The sequence below is a fragment of the Papio anubis genome, chromosome 9 (assembly GCF_008728515.1).
Source record: "Papio anubis isolate 15944 chromosome 9, Panubis1.0, whole genome shotgun sequence".
NCBI lineage: Eukaryota > Metazoa > Chordata > Mammalia > Primates > Cercopithecidae > Papio > Papio anubis.
In genome coordinates this window covers 43038742-43050147 of record NC_044984.1, presented here as the reverse complement: position 1 = coordinate 43050147, position 11406 = coordinate 43038742, and the positions used below count along the sequence as shown (strand labels likewise).

Genomic DNA, 11406 nt, shown 5'->3' with positions numbered 1-11406 from the left:
GCTGGGAGTTGGAGACTGGAGCTGTTCCTATTCGGCCATCTTGCTCCGCCCCAATAAGTAACAATTTAAAAAAAGTTCCACTAGAAAATTTTAAAACATTTTATTTATTTTATTTTATTTTATTTTTATTTTTAAATTTTTACTTTTTGAAATGGAGTCTTGCTCTGTTACCCAAGCTGGAGTGCAGTGGCACTATCTTGGCTCACTGCAACCTCCGCTTCCTGGGTTCAAGTGTTTCTCCTGCCTCAGCCTGCTGAGTAGCTGGGATTATAGGTGCCTGCCATGCGCCCAGCTAATTTTTGTATTTTTAGTAGAGACAGGGTTTCACCATGTTGGACAGGCGGATCTCGAATTCCTTACCTCAGGTGACCCGCACACCTCCATCTCTCAAAGTGCTGAGATTACAGGCGTGAGCCACTATGCACAACCTTAAAACATTTTATCCAACAATTCCAGGGTGACATACAATCAAAATAACAAGAGTTTCCAAAAAGTAATTATAATAAAAAACATGAAATTTAAGAATTTATGGAGTACATTTAAAGCAGTGATCAGAGAAAATTTTATGGCTTTAAACATATACATTAATAACAATGAAATATTGAAAATAAATCAATTAAATTTATAATTTATAAAGCTAGAATGATGAAGTAAAAGAAAAAGCATAACAAATACAGATAAATAAAAAGTAATGAAGAACAGAAAAGATATATTTACTTAATAAATGAAAATTCTGAGGCCGGACGCGGTGGCTCAAGCCTGTAATCCCAGCACTTTGGGAGGCCGAGACGGGCGGATCACGAGGTCAGGAGATCCAGACCATCCTGGCTAACCCGGTGAAACCCCGTCTCTACTAAAAAATACAAAAAACTAGCCAGGCGAGGTGGCGGGCGCCTGTAGTCCCAGCTACTCGGGAGGCTGAGGCAGGAGAATGGCGTAAACCCAGGAGGCGGAGCTTGCAGTGAGCTGAGATCCGGCCACTGCACTCCAGCCTGGGCGACAGAGCAAGACTCCATCTCAAAAAAAAAAAAAAAAAAAGAAAATTCTGATTGTTTGAAACAAAATAAGCTATTTACCTAAACCAACTAAGAAAAAAAAGAGAAAGAATAAACATATCAAAAGAAACAATAACTGTTAAAACACAGGAAATTTAAACAATCTTTGGAGGTACATTGAAGACCTCAAGAAAATAAATTTGAAATATTAGATAAAGGTAGACTTCCTTGATCTAACCAAATAAATCTACCAAAAAATAAATAAACAAAACAAAAAAACACACATATATTTCACATCATACTTAAGTTAAAATGTTAAAAACTTTTTCCCTCAAATGTGGAATTTTTAAAAAGTATATTTCCACTCTTGCATTTTTTATTCAATATTACACTGGCTTTCTAGCCAATGCAATAAAGTAAGAAAAAAGAAGCTGCAGTTGTGAAGAGTGTAAAGGAAGAATAGAAACTGTCTTTAACTATAGACAAGCTGATTGCATTCATATAAAGTCCTAAGCAATCTACATAAAGCTATTAGCAGTAATAAGTGAATATAGCAAAGTCACATGATGCATTATTTATATATAAATTTCTATGGTATTTCTATGTTATAGCCACAAACAATTGGGAAATATTGGATAAAGAAAACATGGCACATATACGCCATGGAATACCGTACAGCCATATGTCTTTTGCAGAAACGTGGATGGAGCTGGAGGCCATTATCCTTAGCAAACTAACGCAGGAACAGAAGGCCAAAACCACATATTCTCACTTATAAGTAGGAGATAAATTATGAGAACTCATGAACACAAAGAAGGGAACAACAGACACCAGGGCATGAAGAGTGAAGAGTGGGAGGAGGGTGAAGCATGGGAGGAGGGTGAGGAATGGAAAAAATAACTACTGAGTACTTGGCTTAGTACCTAGGTGACAAAATAATCTACACAACAAGCCCCCACTACATGAGTTTGCCTATATAACAAAGCTGCACGTGTACTCCCAAACCTAAAATAAAAGTTAAAAAAATTACAATCTCATCCAATAGCATGATATATTTATATATAAATTTAACAAAAGATATATAAGATCTTGACATTGACCTATGAAACACTGCTGATATAAATTTAAAAGACCTAAATAAATGAAGAGAAATACATTGTTTAAGGATTTGAAGACTCAATATTATTAAGACATCAATTTTTCTAAAATTGCCCTATAGAATTCATGCAATTCCATTAAAAATCTCAGCAAGATCTTTTGTTGAAATGGACAAACTTATTTTAAAATTTTTGTAGGAAGCCAAAGAACCTAGAATGTTTAGAGTCATCTGGGAAAAGAACAAAGTTGGAGGAGTTACACTACAGTATCAATGGAACAGAATAAAGAATTCGGAAGTAAACCTACATATATGTGGTCAATTTATTTTCAACAAAGGTTCCAAGATGACTCATTGAGGAAAGGAAAGCTTTTCAATAAATGGTAGTAGAACAGGTTGACAAATGCATAGGAAAACAAATCAATCTTGGCTCAATATTGACATCCTTCTGAAAATAAAAATTAATTCAAGATGAATCATAGAAATAAATGTAAATCTGAAATGTTAAAATTTTTAGGTGTATACATAGGAGAATGTCTTGCAACCTTGAGGAGGCAAAGATTTCTTATAACAGACACCAAAATAATAACTAGAAATTAAAAATTGATACATTAGATATCATCAAAATTAACTTTTGTTTGTTTGTTTGTTTTGTTTTGTTTTGTTAGACAGAGTCTAACTCTGTCACTCAGGCTTGAGTACAGTGGCATAATCTCGGCTCACTGCAACCTCTGCTGCCCAGGTTCAAGTGATTCTTCTGCCTCAGCCTCCTGAGTAGCTGAGTAGCATGCACCTGTCACTGTGCCTGGCTAATTTTTGTATTTTTAGTAGAGACGGGGATTCACCATATTGGTCAGGCTGGTCTTGAACTCCTGACCTCATGATCCACCCGCCTCGACCTCCGAAAGTGCTTGGATTACAGGCGTGAGCCACTGTGCCCGGCAAAAATTAACATTGTTTGCTGTTTGAAAGATACTTTCTTTCTTTTCTTTTTTCTTTTTTAAATTTTTTTATTTTAGTGGTTCTTTCCTTTGATCAACAGCTTTGATTTCAGATGTTATTGGTGTGCTAATTTTTTTTTTTTTATACTTTAAGTTCTAGGGTACATGTGCACAACGTGCAGGTTTGTTACATATATACACATGTGCCATGTTGGTGTGCTGCACCCATTAACTCATCATTTACATTAGGTATATCTCCTAATGCTATCCCTCCCCCATTCCCGCTACCCACAATAGGCCCCTGTGTGTGATGTTCCCCTTCCTCTGTCCAAGTGATCTCATTGTTCGATTCCCACCATTGAGTGAGAATATGTGGCATTTGATTTTCTGTTCTTGCGATAGTTTCCTGAGAATGATGGTTTCCAGCTGCATCCATGTCCCTACAAAGGACATGAACTCATCCTTTTTTATGGCTGCATAGTACTCCATGGTATATATGTGCCACATTTTCTTAATCCGGTCTGTCACTGATGGACATTTGGATTGATTCCAAGTCTTTGCCACTGTGAATAGTGCCACAATAAACATACGTGTGCATGTGTCTTTATAGCAGCATGATTTATAATCCTTTGGGTATATACCCAGTAATGGGAGGAATTGCCACACTGTCTTCCACACAATGGTTGAATCCAATTTACAGTCCCACCAACAGCAGTAAAGTGTTTCTATTTCTCCACATCCTCCAGCACCTGTTGTTTCCTGATTTTTTAATGATTGCCATTCTAACTGGTGTGAGATGGTATCTCATTGTGGTTTTGATTTGCATTTCTCTGGATGGCCAGTGATGATGAGCATTTTTCGTGTGTCTGTTGGCTGTATGAATGTTCTCTTTTGAGAAGGGCTGGTCTGTTCATATCCCTTGCCCACTTTTGATGGGGTTGTTTGTTTTTTCTTGTACATTTCTTTGGAGTTCTTTTGTAGGTTCTGGATATAAGTCCTTTGTCAGATGAGTAGGATTGTAAAAAATTTTCTCCCATTCTGTAGGTTGCCTTGTTCACTATGATGAATAGTTTCTTTTGCTGTGCAGAAGCTCTTTAGTTTAATTAGATCCCATTTAATAATTTTGGCTTTTTGTTGCCATTGTTTTTGGGTGTTTCAGGACATGGTCCTCTTGCCCATGCCTATGTCCTGAATGAGTACTCTTAGGTTTTCTTTAGGGTTTTTATGTGGTGTTAGTCTAACATTTAAGTCTCTAATCCATCTTGAATTAATTTTCATATAAGGAGTAAGGAAAGGATCCAGTTTCTCACTTATGATAATAATTTTCCCAGCACCATTTATTAAATAGGGAATCCTTTTCCCATTTCCTGTTTTGTCAGGTTTGTCAAAGATCAGATGGCTGTAGACGGTGGTCTTATTTGAGGGGCTCTGTTCTGTTCCATTGGTCTATCTCTTGTTTTGGTACCAGTACCATGCTGTTTTGCTGCTGTAGCCTTGTAGTATAGTTCAAGTCAGGTAGCTTGGATGCCTCCAGCTCTGTTCTTTGGCTTAGATTGTCTTGGCCGTGGGCTCTTTGGTTCTATATGAACTTTAAGGCCGTTTTTCTAATTCTGTGAAGAAAGCCATTGGTAGCTTCATTGGGATGGCATTGAATCTATAAATAACCCTAAGTGCATACTACTACAATATAGATTCTTCCATTCATGAGCATGGCATGTTCTTCCATTTGTTTGTGTCCCTCTTTATTTCACTGGTTGCGGTTTGTAGTTCTCCCTTGGAGAGGTTCTTTACATCCCTTGCAAGTTGGGATTCCTAGGTATTTTATTCTCTTTGAAGCTATTGTGAGTGGGAGTTCATTCATGATTTGGCTCTCTGCTTGTCTCTTACTGGTGTATAAGTAAATGCTTGTGATATTTGCACATTGGATTTTGTATCCTGAGACTTTGCTGAAGTTGATGTTATCAGCTTAAGGAGATTTGGGCTGAGACGATGGGGCTTTCTAAATATACAATCATATCATCTGCAAACAGGGACAATTTTAATTTCTTCTTTTCCTAACTGAATACCCTTGATTTCTTTCGCCTGATTGCCCCAGCTATGAACTTCCAACACTATGTTGAATAGGGAGGGTGAGAGAGGACATCCCTGTCTCTGTTGTAGACTTCAAAGGGAATGCTTCCAGTTTTTGGCCTATCTGCATGATATTGTCTCGTGGGCTCTTGCTCATTGGCAAATAGCTCCTTATGATTTTGAGATACATTCCATCAATAATCAATTTATTGAGCGCTTTAGAATGAAGGGCTATTGAATTTGTCAAAGGCCATTTCTGCATCTATTGAGTATAATCATGTGGTTTTGTCTTTGGCTCTGTTTATATGCTGGATTACGTTTATTGATTTGCATATGTTGAACTGTGCCTTTGCATCCTAGGGATGAAGCCACTTGATCAAGTGGGTGGATAAGCTTTTTGATGTGCTGCTGATTCGGTTTGCCAGTGTTTTATTGAGGATTTTGCATCGATGTTCATGAGGGATATTGGTCTAAATTCTTTTTGTTGTGTCTCTGCCAGGCATTGGTATCAGGATGATGTTGGCCCTGGTCGAGTTAGCAGGATTCCCCTCTTTTCTCTATTGATTGGAATAGTTTCAGAAGGAATGGTACCAGCTCCTCCCTTGTAGTTATGGTGGTGAATTCAGCTGTGAACTGTCTGGTCCTTACCTTTTTTTCGTTGGTAGGCTATTAATTATTGTCTCAATTTCAGAGCCTGATCTGTTCAGGGATTCAACTCTCTTCCTGGTTTAGTCTTGGGAGAGTGTATGTGTCCAGAAATTATCCATTTCTTCTAGGTTTTCTAGTTTATTTGCAGAAGTTTTATAGTATTCTGTTGATAATTTGTATTTGTAATGGTGGTGAGATATCCTCTTTATCATTTTTTATTGCATCTATTTGATTCTTTTCTCTTTTCTTCTTTTATTAGTCTTGCTAGTGGTCTGTCAATTTTGTTGATCTTTTCTCTTAAAACCAGCTCCTGGATTCATTGATTTTTGAGGGTTTTTGTGTCTCTCATTCTTTGAGTTCCCACTCTGATCTTAGTTATTTCTGCCTTCTGCTAGCATTTGAATGTGTTTGCTCTTGCTTCTAGTTCTTTAATTGTGATGTTAGGTGTCAATTTTAGATCTTCCTGCTTCTCCTGTGGGCATTTATGCCATAAATTTCCCCCACACACTGCTTTAAATGTGTCCCAGAGATTCTGGTATGTTGTAATTTTGTTCTCATTGGTTTCAAACATCTTTATTTCTGCCTTGTTTCATTATGTAAATTGTGTAGTCATTCAGAGCAGGTTGGGTTCAGTTTCCATGTAGTTAAGCAGTTGTGATTGAGTTTTAGTCCTGAGTTCCAGTTTGATTGCACTGTGGTCTGAGAGACAGTTTGTTATGATTTCTGTTCTTTACATTTGCTGAGTAGTGGCTTACTTCCAACCATGTGGTCAAGCTGTGCAATGGTGCCTGAGAAGAATGTACATTCTGCTGGATTGGGGTGGGAGAGTTCTGTACATGCCCATAGGTCTGGTTAGGTGAGTTGAGTTCAATTCTGGATATCTTTGTTAACTTTCTGTCTCATTGATCTGTCTAATGTTGACAGGGTATTACAGTCTCCCATTATTGTATGTCTAAGTCTCTTTGTAAGTCTCTAAGGACTTGCTTTTTATGTATCTGGTGTTCTGTATTATTATAAGTATAAATATATATAAGGGTGCATATATATTTAGGATAGTTAGCACTTCTTGTTGAATTGATCCCTTTACCATTATGTAGTATTCCTCTTTGTCTCTTTTGATCTTTGATGGTTTAAAGCTGTTTTATCAGAGACTAGATTAGCAACCCTGCCTTTTTTGTTTTCCATTTGCTCAGTAGATCTTCCTCCAATCTCTTTATTTTGAGCCTCTGTGTGAGATGGGTCTCCTGAATACAGCAAACTGATGGGTCTTGACTCTTTATCTGTTCTTTGCTAGTCTGTGTCTTTTATCTGGACCATATTTAGTCCATTTACATTTAAGGTTAATGTTGTTAAGGTGTGAACTTCGATCCCACCACATGATATTAATGGGTTATTTTGCTCATTAGCTGATGCAGTTTCTTCCTAGCATCGATGGACTTATGACATTTTGCACATGTTTTGCAATGGCTAAACATTGCTGTTCTTTTCCATGTTTAGTGCTTCCTTCAGGATCTGTTGTGGTGGGCAGGCCTGGTGGTGACAAAATCTCTATGCTTTTGCTTGTCTGTAAAGGATTTTATTTCTCCTTCACTGGATGAAACTTAGTTTGGTTGGATATGAAATTTTTGGTAGGATATGAAATTTGGTTGAAATTTTTTCTTAAGAATGTTGAATATCAGCCCCTACTCTCTTTTCTGGTTTGTAGAGTTTCTGCCGAGAGATCTCCTGTTAGTGTGTATGGCTTCCTTTGTGGGTAACCCGAACTTTCTCTGGCTGCCCTTAACATTTTTCTTTCATTTCAACTTCGCGGAATCTGACCATTCTGTGTCTTGAGTTGCTCTTCGAGGAGTATCTTTGTGGCATTCTCTGTATTTCCTGAATTTGAATGCTGGCTTCCCTTGCTAGGGTTGGGGAAGTTCTCCTGGATAATATCCTGCAGAGTGTTTTCCAGCTTGTTTCCATTCTCCCCGGCCACACTTTCAGGCACACCAAGCAGACGTAGATTTGGTCTTTCACTCAATCCCATATATCTGAGGCTTTGTTAATTTCTTTTTTACTCTTTATCTCTAAACTTCTTCTTGCTTCATTTCATTCATTTGACCTTCAATCACTGATATTCTTTCTTCCAGTTGATCGAGTCGATTACTGTAGCTTTTGCATTTGTCACGTAGTGCTTGTGTCATGGTTTTCATCTCTATCAGTTCGTTTATGGACTTCTCTGCATTGGTTATTCTAGTTATCCATTCTTCCATTCTTTTTTCAAGGTTTTTAGTTTCTTTGCACTGGTTACATAGTTCCTCATTTAGCTCTGAGAAGTGTGATAGACTGAAGCCTTCTTCTCTCAACTTGTCAAAGTCATTCTCCGTCCAGCTTTGTTCCATTGCTAGCAATGAGCTGTGTTCCTCTGGAGGGGAAGATGCGCTCCAATTTTTTGAATTTCCAGCTTTTCTGCACTGCTTTTTCCCCATCTTTGTTGTTTTATCTGCCTTTGGTCTTTGATGATGGTGATGTACTGATGGGGTTTTGGTGTGGGTGTCCTTTCTGTTTGTTAGTTTCCCTTCTATCAGTCAGGACCCTCAGCTGCAGGTCTGTTGGGGTTTGCTTGAGGTCCACTCCAGACCCTGTTTGCCTGGTTATCAGCAGCAGAGGCTTCAGAAGATAGAATATTGCTGAACAGCAACTGTTGCTGTCTGATTCTTGCTCTGGAAGCTTCGGATCAGGAGTATACCCAGCCGTGTCAGGTGTGAGGTGTCATTCTGCACCTAGTGGGGGATGTCTCCCAATTAGGCTACTCAGGGGTCAGGGACCCACTTGAGCAGGCAGTCTGTCCATTCTCAGATCGCAACCTCTGTGCTGGGAGAACCACTGCTCTTTTCAAAGCTGTCAGACAGGGACTTTTACATCTGCAGACATTTCTGCTGCCTTTTGTTTAGCTATGCCCCGTCTCCAGAGGTGGAGTCTACAGAGGCAGGCAGGCCTCCTTGAGCTGCAGTGGGCTCCACCCAATTCGAGCTTCCTGAAGGCTATGTTTACCTACTTAAGCCTCAGCAATGGCAGGCGCCCCTCCCCCAGCCTCACTGCTGCCTTGCAGTTAGATCTCAGACTGCTGTGCTAGCAATGAGGGAGGCTCCGTGGGTATGGGACCCTCCAGGCAGGCGTGGGTTATAATCTCCTGGTGTGCCATTTGCTAAGACCCTTGGTAAAGTGCAGTATTAGAGTGGGAGTTATCCAATTTTCCAGGTGTTGTGTGTCTCAGTTTCCCTTGGCTAGGAAAAGGAATTCCCTTCCCCCTTGCACTTCCCAGGTGAGGTGATGCCTCGCCCTGCTTCAGCTCTCACTGGTTGCGCTGCACCCACTGACCAGCACCGACTGTCTGACACACCCCAGTGAGATGAACCCGGTACCTCAGTTGAAAATGCAGAAATCACCCGTCTTCTGTGTCACTCACGCTGACAGCTGGAGGCTGGAACTGTTCCTATTCGGCCATCTTGGGAGCCCTGATACTTTCTTTTTCTGAGATGGAGCATTGCTCTGTCTCCCAGACTGGAGTGCAGTGGCATGATCTCGGCTCACTGTAACTTCTGCCTCCCAGATTCAAGCTATTCTCCTGCCTTGGTCTCCCGAGTACCTGGGATTACAGTTGCATGCCACCATGCCCAGCTAATTTTTGTACTTTTAGTAGAGATGGGATTTCACCATGTTGGCCAGGCTGGTCTCAAATTCCTGACCTCAGGTATTCCACCTGCTTCAGCCTCCCAAAGTGCTGGGATTACAGGCACAAGCCACAGCATGTGGCCAAAAGACACATTCTAAAAAATGAAAAGGGAAATCACAGACCAGTTGAAAATATTTGCAATCTGTTTGTCAAATAACAGAATTGTATCCTGAACATTCATAGAAATCCTACAATGACAACAGTTTCAAAACATGGGCAGAGGACTTGAATAGACACTTCACAAAAGATCTAGAGGTGGCTAAAAAACATATAACATATAAAATAGTTCTCAATATTAGTTGCCAGCAAAATGCAAATTAAAATCATAATGCAACACCACTTCTCACCCACTCTGATATGTTACTGGTGGGAGTATGAAATGGTACACTCACTTTGGAAAACTGACAGTTTTCTGTAAAGTTAAACATACACCCACCATATGATCCAGCAAGTCTACTTTTAGGTATTTACCCAAGAGACACAAAAACATACATCCACAAATGTTTACAGAAGTTTAATTCACTATAGTGAAAAGCTGGAAACTACCCAAATGTCTATCAACAGCAGAATAAATGAACAGTTGTGATATATTCATTTCATGGAATACTATTCAACAATAAAAAAAGCATACACATAACAAAATTAGCTGGGCATGGTGGCATATGCCTGTAATCCCAGCTACTTGGGATAAAAGGTTTTTAAAAAGATAAAATGAAAAATAATGAATTTCAAATACAAAAAAAGAAGATCTAACACAAATATAAGGATTCTTACCTGAGAGGCCACAAATTCTGAAGGGATACCTACTTAGAAAAAAGGGGGTCTGTGAACTTGGATGAACATTACATCTTCATTTTCACTTAATCTAACTGAAATTTATCATTTTATTTAATTACGACCTTAGCTAATAAGCCACAGTAATATTAGCAGAACCTCTGACTTTGTCACCAGATATTTTTACATCACATTGCCAATGCTGCAGATGTTTTAAAATATTGTTTAGACTCATCACTACTTCAAACTTCTGGTAATTATGAGACTTGCCACTAGATCACATGTTACCGTAGATACCTGTGTGTAATCTTGTTATTAATACATGTAGTCTTTTTATTTAATACATATAAAGAAGCATACATGTTACATATACAAATGTGTTTTCTATTTTTTTAAATTGTGGTAAAATATGCATAGCATAAAATTTACCATTTTAATCATTTTAAGTGTCTGTGGCACTAAGTACAACCTGTGTGCAAACATCTATCCAGCTCCAGAACTTTCTTATCTTTCCCAACTGAAACTCTGTACCCATTAAATAATAATTCTCCATTCCATCTCCTGCCAGCCCCTGGCAACCATCACCCTACTTTCTATCTCTGTGAATTTGACTACTATCGACTATTTGACTATTATACCACAAATAAGTGAAATCATACAATATTCATCCTTTTGTGATTGGCTTCTTTCACTAAGCACAATGTCTTCAAGTTTCATACATGTTGTAGCAGAATTTCTTTCCTTTTTAAGGCTTAATAATATTCCATTGTATGCTTATACCACATTTTATTTGTCCATTGATCTATTGATGGCCACCTGGGTTACTTACACCTTTTGGCTATTGTGAATAAGGCTGCTGTTGAACATGGGTATGCAAATATCTTTTCCACCTGTGTTTTCTGTTTTAATAAAACTACATTGCAGCATATAATTACTTTCCTTTCTAAATTTTGTGAATCCTTTTTTTTTTTTTTTTTTTTTTTTTTTGAGATGGAGTCTCACTCTGTCACCAGGCTGGAGTGCAATGGTGCAATCTAGGCTCACTGCAACCTCTGCCTCCTGGGTTCAAGTGATACACCTGCCTCAGCCTCCTGAGTAGCTGGGATTACAGGCATGTGCCACCACGCCCAGCTAATTTTTGCATTTTTAGTAGAGACAGGGTTTCAC

At 38.8% G+C, this 11406-nt stretch overlaps 1 long non-coding RNA gene across 1 annotated transcript in view; it reads left to right on the top strand.

Moving 5' to 3' along the window:
- LOC116268866 overlaps positions 1-11406 on the top strand; it is a 116803-nt gene that overhangs the window by 64926 nt on the left and 40471 nt on the right. The gene's annotated exons all lie outside the window — the stretch shown is intronic.